General features: G+C 34.5%; 1 long non-coding RNA gene across 1 annotated transcript; it reads right to left on the reverse strand.

Moving 5' to 3' along the window:
• Positions 1-30: 30 nt before the first annotated feature.
• On the reverse strand, positions 31-4,946 carry LOC128314234 (uncharacterized). Its single transcript, XR_008295727.1, has 3 exons — positions 4,315-4,946; positions 1,419-1,567; positions 31-1,229 (listed from the first exon to the last, which is right to left on the reverse strand). It is a non-coding gene; the product is annotated as an uncharacterized LOC128314234 (long non-coding RNA).
• Positions 4,947-11,365: the final 6,419 nt, after the last annotated feature.

The following is an 11,365-nucleotide window of genomic DNA, read 5'->3' on the forward strand; positions in this document are numbered from 1 at the left end:
CTTATGTGAGGATGAGGGATTTACTTCCGAACTCACTCACTTGACTGCCGGCAGTAGGTCTCCACTGGCTTTGGACAGTAGTCTCAGACCAGTTGCCACATGGACTTCTCTGTAGAGTTTTTTATCTCATGGTGGAAATGAGTCAAGAGGAAAAGGCATGAGAAAAAGCATGGCCAGGATGGAAACTGTAGTGTCTTTTATGACAGAATCTCAGAAGTGACACACAATCAATTCTGCTGAGTTCTATTTACCACTCAAACTTAGCCTAATGAAACGTGGAAACAAATCACATAAGGACATGAACATAAGATGTGGATAGCATTGGGAGCCATCTTGGAGGCTGGCCATTATATCATTTAAGCATAAGTTTAAGATGTTAATATTCCCAGTTTTTAAATATAATTCTTCAACCATTCTAGGAAAAAGAAATTTTAAGAGCATTATAAGCAAAAAATAAGAACCAATAATTGATTGAATTAGATGAAGAAAAATAGGAAATTTTAAACCTAGAAGATACAGAGATTTTGCATCTATGTTTAGAACTGTGATGATATAAAAACATCAAGAAAGCTGATTTGGACAGACATAAATGAATTCTGTTCTGACAATGGTGTCAGGTAACAATAGCTACTCAGGTAATATATATTGGTATTTGGAGATTTAACACTGTGTCCTTCAGACACAAAAATGAAACTTTGGGTATTTTTATAGTATGGATTCTAAAGTGGGTGGAATATAATCTATAAACAGAGGTGGGAACCAAATAATTAAGAAACAGAAGGAAAATTATTGGAAGAAAAGAAAAGGCCAAAAAAAGAAAAAAAAAAAGACAACACCTCTCATGGATGAGATGGAAAAAGGCAAATCACTACATTTTGGTTCATGGTGTCATGAGAAGAAAGGAAGTTCCAAGAACCAGTTTATAAACATCAAGGACAGACTCACATCCCAAATAAGAAAACTGGTCCCTTGTCAAGCTAAGATGTCATGAACTGAGTGCTACTTACCTCTGGCATCCAGGGTTCCCACAATATTATTAACTGAGATGAATATTTATGAAGCTTTCATTCCCAGTTTGAAAAGAAAATAATTTCTCCAAACTTTTAGAGCAGTAAACAGCAAATGTAATCATAAAGCAGATCGCGTAGCATTCACCTTCTGTCAGCACGTCACTGCCTTCAGCTGTAAAACTGATTGACGCGATTCCAAATGGAAAAAGGTATGGGAGTCTGAATATAAAAGGAAAACATTTGACTGTGGATTCAAAATATATGAGATGAGAAAATATCTGAATATATATACTTCTCTTTAACATTTATTGAAACAAGCTAAGATATTAATAACATTTTGATTTAAATGTCAAGTGTCTTTTTATGCTATGTTACAAAGGGTTGCTATTTATTTTATCTTTTTCTTACCCAAAGTCAACTTGAAGAGGCAGGTGTGAAATTGTCTCTCCTCTTGGCCATTGCAGGATTACTTGTGGAATGTCTTAAAACAGCCCTTTCCCTCTAACTCCCAGACCCTCTGGAGACTTATAACTGGGAGCGCGGAGTGAGGAGTTGCCCTGCAGGAAAGTGACAAGCTGTGTGAGCAATCTACTAGTCCCGGACAAAGGAGGGGACAACTGAGCATTTAAGCCATTCAATATCAAGATATCAAGATATCTCAGAAATCTCAGAGTTCCTGAACCTAAATACAGAGTAAGTAGTAAATTATATGGCTGGTTTCAAACCCAGGTGTACCTGATTCCAAAGTGCATGCTTTTGGCCCCCACCTGACAAAGGATAAACATTTAAATAATCACTGCTAAGGGTGTCTGTGTGGCTCAGTGGGTTCAGCATCTGACTCTTGGTTTCAGCTCAGGTCTTGCTCTCAAAATTTGTGAGATCAAGCCCCCAGTCAGGCTCTGTGCTGATAGCATGGAGCCTGCTTGGGATTCTCTCTCTCCTTCTCTCTCTCTCTCTCTCTCCTCTCCCTTCCCTCTTACCCACCTTGCATGCTTTCACTCTCCCTTTCAAAATAAATAAATAAACTTAAATAAATAAATAAATAGATATTTACTGCTAACATGATTAAAATTAAAAAGTGAAAACTGGAAAAACACAAAATTATTAATGACAAAAATAATAATTACTGCTATCATTGCTTTAATAACAGTAAATATACATTAAGTACCAGTATATGACCAGGGCTCTTCCATAAATGATCTCATCCTATAGTCAAACATTCATATAAGGCTAGAATAACCTCATTAGGGTAATAATTAATAATCCTTATTAGAATAATAGTAATAGTTACTTATAATTAATTATCCTTATCATCCCAGAATTACAGATGAGCAAAGTGAGGTACAGAATGTTGAAATAATGGACCCACAGTCACATATCTAGTAAACAGAGGAGCTAAAATTCAAAACCATGCCTGTATGACTGCAGTTCCTACATATTTAAGCCCTAATCTGTAGAATTCTACTGCCTGCCACCACTTGAACCCAACTGTTTTCTTTCTCAACGAGGTTCTTATGTTTTTTTAGTTTCTCTGTATGTGTACTCAAATAATCGTATTCATATTAAAATATTCAAAAGTAGTATTCATAATGTACTTAACATTTTGTGCTGCTTTTTTCTTCTAGCCTTCTCCCATAAGCTTTTCCTATATTCTCCTTCAATTGCCATAATTATATTTTATTTTATTCATGCATAACATTCTATACAGTAATGTTCTAAGACTGAAAAAGCCATTCTTCTATGATTTGACATTTCATTTAGCTCGCATTCAATTTTTGCCTGACATAAACAATTCCACAATAAATTTATACATGTAACTTTTTTAGTTATCAAATTATTTTCCACGCTAAATTTTCAGGAGAGATTCTTAAGTTAAAGTATATGAACGTTTGTGCGACTTCTTATACATAACAAAATGCTTTCTTGAAACCTCACTGCAGCATTCTCCAACACTAACATCAAAGAAAAATATGAATAAAACAACTATTAAGAGAAGTAGTTTTGTTTTTATTCATGACTATATATATCCCGATGTTGCTGGAATGGGCCCTGAAATGCATATGGTTTGAGAGTGTGCATCCAGTAGAAATTACGGGTATATAGAGTTGCCATGTTTGCTCTGTACCCTGAGCCTGAGCAGCACATGTAACTAGCCTGCCAAGTCTTTCTTGTAATCAGAGGCCACTGAAGAGCACACCTAACTGACCCTGAAGTCAATGGGGAACACTCAACCTTGGGCTCATTAGCATCATGCCATAACCAATAGAGCTAATTTTCCAACTAATGCATCACAGCAGGTACTTAATAAGTTCTTGTTTACCATCTAAGGTCTTTTGCTCGATCCCATATGCCCACATTCTCTCCTGCTCCTCAGAGTCCCCAGTAACCTCAAACAACAAATCTTACAAGCACATTTTCATTTTCTCTAAGAGCTTCACAAAGGCCCAACTCTCTTAAAGATATCTTCATTTTGGAAAGTACAACGCATGGATTTTATTTTGCCAACATTTTCTAAACTAGTATTTTTATGATTTTATGACCTTTTACCCATGGCATTTTACCTCATCTCTCTTGAATTTCTGAATTTGAAACTGATTCTCAGTACTGCAAACTCGGACACCATTCTAATTAGTGAGTATATGCAATAAAATGTAAGTATTTCATATACTTTGACAACTTAGTTTTGGTATCAGTCTTACTTTGGTTATTTTCTTAGGTAACATCATTTTTCTCTTTCTTAGTTGAGTCACTGCAGCTTTGGGGGCACAAAGAACGTGCTCTCTTGATTAGACATTGACCTTCTCTGCAGAGTGCTGATAGAGTATTGGAAAGCTATTGCTGTCAACCAGCTATTCAGAGAACAACCAGTGAGGAAAGAGCCTGAGCAGAACATGAAGAGACTATAAATGCTGTTGAGAAATCGTGAAAAACTGCAGAAATAATTATGGTATTTTTGCAGAAGGCTGAGTTCCTATATTGTGTGGGTAGATTCAGGGGCCAGGTACATTTTGTTTATTGCTGCTAACATGGGGACTCATTTGGGGTACAGACACAGCTGTAATATTAATGTAGATGTCAATATAGACAAAGTATATACAAGATGTCGACTGATGACATTAAGTATACATCTGGTAGTAAACTGAAATCTGATCTCTACTTCTACATTTGTATGGACTTGCTCATAATATGGGGACTACAATTGCTTTTTCTCATTGAAAAATAAAATATTTTTCTTGTTTTTGACACATGTGAACTAAATATAAGCAGCATTTAATTATGGTGAATTGATATTTTTAATACTTACCTGAAAATATCTGATTTGAAATGGTCTTCAATGATATACTCAGACCAAACAATCTGTTTCCAGGACTATTTTATATTCAGTTCCTACAAGGAAGCAAGCAAGGTATCAATTTCAATGCAGAATCTTCTACACCACTGTGATCTTATTACATCACCTCTTGATTATCCACAGATTACACATGTTATAAATAAGTTATGACCATTTGTGGTTTAATCCTCTTACCTCTGAATTCTGGTCTTAGGTATCTAAAAAAAGGGGGGGGTGGAGAAAAGAAGACAGAGGATAGAGAGAGAAACAGAAGAAGGGACTAGGAGAAGAAATATTTATTTATTATAAATATTTTTATAATAGTTCATATGTGTTTTCACATGTTATTATATTGGCTGTAGTATAGTATTCATCTAAGAATTACTTGAAGTTCACACAGATTTGAACTCTAACATGAATATGTGGGTATTTATTATTACATCATAGTGTGAAATATATTGGTAAAGTCTCCAAACAACAACAAAAGACCCCTAACACATGGTAGTCTGAGAAGTTGATATGCCTGCTCTCAGTATATAACAGTTACATAGAAATGTAGAAAAATTTTGGTGATCAGGTTATTTAGGCTTTTGCAATTCAAAGTATGTTCCATGGACCAACAGCATTACATTACCCAGGAGCTGGTTAGAAGTACAGAATTGCAGGCCCTGTCCCAAATTGACTGAATCAGGAACAGCACTTTAATAAGATCTCCCAGATGATTCATATGCTTATTAAATCTTAAGAAGAATTTATCTGGGTGGATCTCCTTATTTCTAAGCTGAAGACACCAAAGGTCAGAGAGAGTAGATCAGTTGTGCAAGTAATGCCATTTAACAACACAGTGAAGGATCAAAGTACAATCTATTCTCATGAAGCCAAACCCAGGTTCTTTCCGCTAAATTGCACTTGTCCTCTGAACTACTTTAACACACACACGGACATACACCCCTTCCTTTCTCCAAAGTTGTACCAATGAAACTGATTTATAACTGACCCCATTTTACAGAGAAATCAGAAGCCATCCGTGGCAAACAGATTTATATCTGTCCTTACCTCTCCTCCCTCTTTCAGGCAACATTAGACCTGGTGTCTCTCTTCTTACCCAATCCACTTCACCCATCTGTATTCAGAAGCCCATCCTCCCCAACTTCTCAGGAATTTATGCTCAGAAAGTCTTCTTCATACAGACTCCATAGCTCACTCACAACAACCTCCTTCCCATTTCAACTTCCTTCTTGTAACAAACTATGTCTTCATTTTCTTTAGCAACTAAGCCTTTTGAAATACGTTTTTTCCATGTTCGTTACTTTCATGAGCAAGAAAACTACGTGTTCATATACCAAAGTCAAGCTTACCAAACAATAATTCAATTATATGTCATTGTTTCAAACACAGAATACTGCTATCTTGTGGATGCCAATTGATAGCACAGAATTTTCCAAAACGGGTGCCGCAACACATTTGTTCTGGGAAAGGCCAATGTGTTCCTCTCAAAAAGGCCAACTACATGCATGGTAGGTAGTAACTACCCCCAAACACCTCCACAAAATGCAACTCACTATAGCATCCATATAGACATTAACACTGACCTTAGCATGTTGTAGGATTTGTGCAGGACTGTGATAAACCTTTTAAACTTTGTTTTCTCAGTATACCCCACACTTATTTAATCATTGTTAGTTTGCTGTTTTGTTTCACTTAGCTTTTTATTTCCAAGGAACACCTCATGAGACAATGTTCTGTGAAATATCAATTTTCTAAAACTGTATTACAAGTCTATAGAATATTTTTCAAATCATATCTGTGTATAAAATGTTTGGCTTATTTGCTGCTACAATCTTTCTTATTAAATGTTGACATTGTCATGAATATATAGAAGATTTAAAAAACATTTTTTTACATTTTTTTATTTTTGAGAGACAGAAAGACAGAGCACAAGTGGGGGAGGGGAAGAAAGAGACACAGAATCTGAAGCAGACTTCAGGCTCTGAGCTGTCAGCACAGAGCCCAACGCGGGGCTCAAACCCATAAACTGTGAGATCATAACCTGAGTTGAAGTCGGCCTCTTAACTGACTGAGCCACCCAGGTGCCCCTAGAAGATTTTCATATAGCAATCTAAGGGCTCATTTTAGTACATATGAAGTGTCAGTAATCCAGATACAGTAAAATCTTGGTTTGCGAGCAGAATTCATTCCAGGAACATGCTTGTAATCCAAAGCACTAGTATATCAAAGCGAATTTCCAAAACCATTGGGTCATTTGTGATAATGTGACACTGGGCATCACATACTACTCATATTGCAAGACAGCACTCATTTATCAAGTTAAAATTTATTAGAAATATCTGCTTATCTTGCGGAACACTTGCAGAACAAGTTACTCACAATCCAAGGTTTTTACTGTATTTTATTTAAATTCTTTACAAATAATGTAAAAATAGAATGCATGTTAATATCAGGTAATCTGTTTTATTTACAGCTTTGTGTAATTCATTTAAACTCTTATAAATGACTAACTTCAATTTATGAATTTTCTCACTTAGTGACACATGAGTGCATCTTTTTAAAAAACTAAAACTTAAAGCAAGCTTTATATCTTTAATGTGATAGTGTCATTTTGACTTGCTTTTATACTCTAAGGAAAATAAATGCGCTTGTTTGAATGGATGGAAAAATACCCCAGAGTAAATGTTAATTTGATTAGTCTATTTACAGGTCCTTTTAGGTTTTACATATGACAAAATTAATCACAAGGCAAAGTTCGATCTTGTCCATGACATAGTCATTCAAAAACACTCCATTATCAAAGGGTGTTTTTAAAAAATTTTTTCAGTTCTTTAAACTCTTATTAAGGAGCTATTGTGAAGTGGATATTTGTTCCAGGTGCTGATGAAATGAGGATAAATAAGACATTGTTTTTTCCTTTAGAGGTTTATAATACAGTAAACAAAATATAAGCATCTCATCACAGCCCGGTGTGATAAGTACTAAAACAGAAGTATGCAGAAAGATTTTACAAGTGTTTCCATTGCGTCCCTTTAATTACTTTCTATAACACTAGCATTTGCAATTTTCTTCAGTGTATGAAACAATATAGTCTCCCACTTTTCTATTTTTTATAAGGCCCTCTTGCTCTCCAAGCTAAGCTTATGAAAAAGCCAATGTTAAATTTTCCTTCCCTGTAATGATGTTACTATCATTAACAGAGAGTTGAGGAGAGTGCATTTATTAACTTGCTTTGAACTAAAGCAAAAATAGGAGTTTTTACAAAGGCATTGCTTGTTTTGATCTAGGGACCCTGCACTTTGATCTGTCCTTACTTTGAAGATGATTCTAAAAGGAAATTTCAGATATACTCAGGTAACAATATTTGCATAAAAGACTCAGAACTCCCAGCTGAAAGATATCATTCCAGTACAAAAGAAAACAAAACAAAACAAAAAATAAATAAAACATATTTTAAACTGATTCATGTTTTCACAGACAATGATGACAACCCAAACTTTAGTCTTCTCCAAGAGGTATAGAAGTCCCTTTCCAATATGTAATTAACTGAATGTTGTTTGGCAATTTATTAAGCTTCCAAGGAGGTTTTTAAAAATGAGTCAAGAGGCAATACTTACATAGATTTGCACACTTGTTAGTTTTTCACATTGATAACTTTTTATATATTAAGAATATAGATTTATAATTGTCAATTCAGATTATCCCGTCTAAAAACTATACAAAATGAGCTTGCCTAACTATTTTGCATTGCTTTCAGAAAAGCTTAGATAGTGTTCTTGCCAGATACTTTAACTATAAAAATTATTTTAAAAATATGATGATCAAACTCAATACCCAAAAACAAATAATCCAGTGAAGAAATGGGCAAAAAACATGAGTAGACACTTTTCCAAAGAAGACATCCAGATGGCCAACAGACACATGGAAAGATGCTCAACAACATCACCAAGCAAATACAAATCAAAACTATAATGAGATGCCACCTCACACCAGTCAGAGTGGCTAAAATTAATAACTCAGGGGACAACAGATGTTGGTGAGTGTGTGGAGAAAGGGGAATCCTTTTGGGTTGCTCGTGGGAATGCAAACTGGTTCAGTGACTCTGGAAAATGGTATGGAGTGTCCTCAAAAAATTAAAATAGAATTACCCTATGACTCAGCAATTGCACTACTAGGTATTTATCCAAAGGATACAAAAATGCTTATTCAAAGGGGCATATGCACCCCAATGTTTATAACAGTGCTATCAACAATAGTTAAATTATAGAAAGAGCCCAAATGTCCATTGACTGATGAATGCATTTAGATGTGTATGTATGTATATACCACATATATACATACAATGGAATATTACTTGGTCACCAAAAAGAATGAAATCTTGCTATTTACAACGATGTGGATAGAACTAGAGTGTATTATGGTAAGCAAAATAAGTCAGAGAAAGACAAATATCTTATGATTTCACTCATATATGGAATTTAAGAAACAAAACAGATGAACATAGGAGAAAAGAAGGAAAAATGAGATAAAAACAGAAAAGGAGACAAACCATAAAAGACTCTTAAATATAGAGAACAAACAGCATTGCTGGAGGTGTGTTGGGTGGGGGGATTGACTAAATGGGTGATGGGCATTAAGGAGGACACTTGTTGGGATGAGCACTGGGTGTTATATGTAAGTGATGAATCACTAAATTCTATTCCTGAAATCATTATTATACTATATGTTAACTAACTTGGATTTAAATTAAAAAAAATAAAAATAAATTTTAAAAAATATGACAAATCTTCCCTTACCCATAAAGCAAATTTTTATCTAAGTCATAGACCACAGCTACTTGTTACAGCAGCTTCCCAGATATCATTCCCTCAAATGAAAGCCCACACAAAGAAAATAAAGATCTTTTATCTTTACATACTTTACGTATCTTTGTTAATCCTGATTTTGAAGTATGTAATAAATTTTAGCTTGTGTGGCTGCTCATACCACTAAACTAGGCCTCAGTACTTTGCAAGATACCATAGTGATTGTTGTACTGCACTGCAATGAAACTAATATATATTAATTATATTAGTGAATGAATATATAATCAAGATATTAAAATAGTAGGGGCGCTTGGGTGGCTCAGTCGGTTAAGCATCTGACTTTGGCTCAGGTCATGATCTCGCAGTCTGTGAGTTTGAGCCCCACATTGGGCTCTGTGCGATAGCTCAGAGCCTGGAGTCTGCTTCAGATTCTGTATCTTCCTCTTTCTCTGGCCCTTCCTCTCTCTCTCTCTCTCTCTCAAAAAATAAATAAACATTTAAAAAAATTTTTAAAAGATATACTAATATAGTAAATTTAACAAATTTAAAACTAGAAAATCTCTTCATACCCTGTTCACTGCTTTTATGTAAAATGGGGTGATTAGAGTCCAGAAAAGGAATTTTAAGTTTAACTAGAATAACAGAGGACATTTTTTTAAGAAAGAAGATGGTTCTTTTGTACTTACTGTGATGTCATTAAATTACAAAATAAGCCAACAGGCATACAAAACCACAGAAGAAGTTCTGGGGTTTTTCTCATTAGCTTTGCTATGCTCATTAGTCTTTGAATTAGGACTTTGCTCCAGTCTTTTTTTAAACAAAGATTTAGTTGCAATTTATAGAAGTGAAGAGGAAATGGGATACAGTGAGAATTGATGAGGGAGATTGCACTGCTAAGAACCTTGGTTTATAGTGGTGATAAACATAAGTCAAAGAGTCCAACAATCTTGAAATTGATTTTTATGCAGTGAACAGATGGTGAACCACATAAAAATACTTAAAAGTAAATACTGTAATACAGAGAAATACTTATGCTATTATGTTAATTGAAAAAGGAGGATACACACTTTTATGATCATTACTCATACATGGAATGAGTATTTATCAACCATACTATGTGCACAGTACTTTATTAGCTGCTAGGAATACAGTGACAGGTAAGACAGAAAGAGTCTTCTTTTTTAGAGTCTACAACCTTGTTGTGGGGTGGGGATGCAAGGGTGGGAAAGTAAATTAATGCAGACAATTAAACAGATATTCAATGCAAAATGTTTTAAGTCTTAAAAGGGGGAATTACATGGTGCCTCAAGACTAGAAATGGGTCTAAATTCAAAAACCCAAAGAAGGCTCCTAGGAGGAAAAACTCAAATGCATTTGGATTAAATTTTAAAAATAGGTGGGATGTCAAGCAACCTAATTGTGATTGGGTTGGGGAATAAGACATACAAGTAGAGAGCATTGTTTTCTTTTTTAAAATTGTATGTTTGAAATTGTACTTAGTGAATATAACTTTTATAATGGGAAAAATAAATTGAAGATTGAAATAACAAAACAACAATGAGGGGATAAAGTTAATTTAGGTACAAAGACAAATACTTAAGGTAATTATTAACTGAATAAAAGATAGGAATTTACACAGGAAGAATTTCCAGTAGAGCTAAGTTAGGTACTGGGTAAAGTGTGTATACATGTATGTTGATTTTACGTAGCAGGACAGGGTGCAACAAGGGATTTAGCCAAAAGAGAACATTAAAATAACTCCTAGATGCCAAAGTCAAGAAGTCCAGTGTCCCTCTTCACAGCTAGTTTCCTTCTGTCAGTCTATCTGCTGTCCTTCCACACTTTTAACATCTTATATTCACATCACTCCTTTTCATTTTCCTCTGAAGAATATTGTTATGGGCCAGTTTTGTGTATGTATTTCTAATGCAATTTCTTTAATAGCTCTTATTCTCATTTTTATTTGTGATATTTAGTATAGGAAATGTGCTTGATTAACTTTTTAGAAAATTGAAACTTTCCTCAAATGCTAGATGTATTTAAGTGTTTTAAAGATCAATTTCTAATTCAAATTGAAAAACAGAAACAATAACTTTCTAAATGAGAATTGTATAATTACAAAATGTTCTACATCCCTATTTCCCACTGCAATTTTGCCTACTACATAGTAGACATTGAGTAAGTTAGTTTTTAATGACTGTGGAATACAT

This window comes from Acinonyx jubatus, chromosome B1, assembly GCF_027475565.1.
Source record: "Acinonyx jubatus isolate Ajub_Pintada_27869175 chromosome B1, VMU_Ajub_asm_v1.0, whole genome shotgun sequence".
Classification (NCBI taxonomy): Eukaryota; Metazoa; Chordata; class Mammalia; order Carnivora; family Felidae; genus Acinonyx; species Acinonyx jubatus.